We start from the raw sequence: 1126 nt of genomic DNA on the forward strand, positions 1-1126 counted from the left end.
AAAAACATTCCTTTAAAAAAGAATTCTTTGTTTCTTTGAAAAATTTCCTCCAATTTATTCCTCTGTAAATACGAATTTTCTAACATGATCAGCAGATAAATTTTTAAACCAGAATAGACACAAATTAAACATTGAAAAATAACAAAAAAAAATAAAATAAAATAAAAAAAAACCCCACAAACAAATCAAATTTAATAATTACTGTTATTCTTTAATTAGCATAATCTTTTCCCTCACAAACATCCAGTTCTCTTCATGAAATAAATTAATCTTATCATTTCATTTAATTAAGATAATTAATAACTAAGAAAAAATATAGATTTACAATTATCTTATTTAATTTTCCCTATAGAAAAATTTGAAATTAAATTTAAAAGATAATTATTGCTATTATTACTGTTGGTAATATAAACATCACAGCTGACGATGACAATTAGCTACAACATTGTACTTGCCTTGTCTTACTTTAGGCCCTCCTGATGGAATTGTGGGGATGCTGTGGTAACATTTTAAGACCTGACAGTCCCATACCTCTCCAGGTCTGACTACAACTGATTTCTTTTAGAAAGAGAGATGTACTGACAGGTAGAAAGGAAGAGAGAGAGTGAAAGAAAATAAAATCGACAAGACCCCTCCCTACAAATATTAGGTCTTATTCCTATAACAGGAAGGATTATTATTATTATGATCAGCATAAAACCATCACGGAGATGGTATTTCTGCTAATAATAATAATAATAATAATAATAACAATCGTTTTTAGCCCAAACAGGCTCAGCCAGTCTAAGTTAGAAAGCCATTCAGTCTAACTACCCCAGCCACTCCAGCTTAGACCCAGCCAATCCAGGAATTGCTTTTCTCCATGTTTTAAGAATAATGAACTTATTGTATACAGCGCTCAGGTGCACTTGTAGTTTCAATCTATAAATTGGCTTATGAGGCAGTTGTGTTTTCAAGTTTTCTCAAGAAAGTGTCTCATGGAACTTAATAAAAAAAAATAACTTACATATATATATACATATACATACATGCATACATAGAGAGATTGGGAAAGTCAATCTTACATACCTCAACTTGAATAAAAGCCAACTTTTAATGCATGCTGTTCCTCGACGCTTGTCTATGT

This window comes from Octopus bimaculoides, chromosome 15, assembly GCF_001194135.2.
Source record: "Octopus bimaculoides isolate UCB-OBI-ISO-001 chromosome 15, ASM119413v2, whole genome shotgun sequence".
Classification (NCBI taxonomy): Eukaryota; Metazoa; Mollusca; class Cephalopoda; order Octopoda; family Octopodidae; genus Octopus; species Octopus bimaculoides.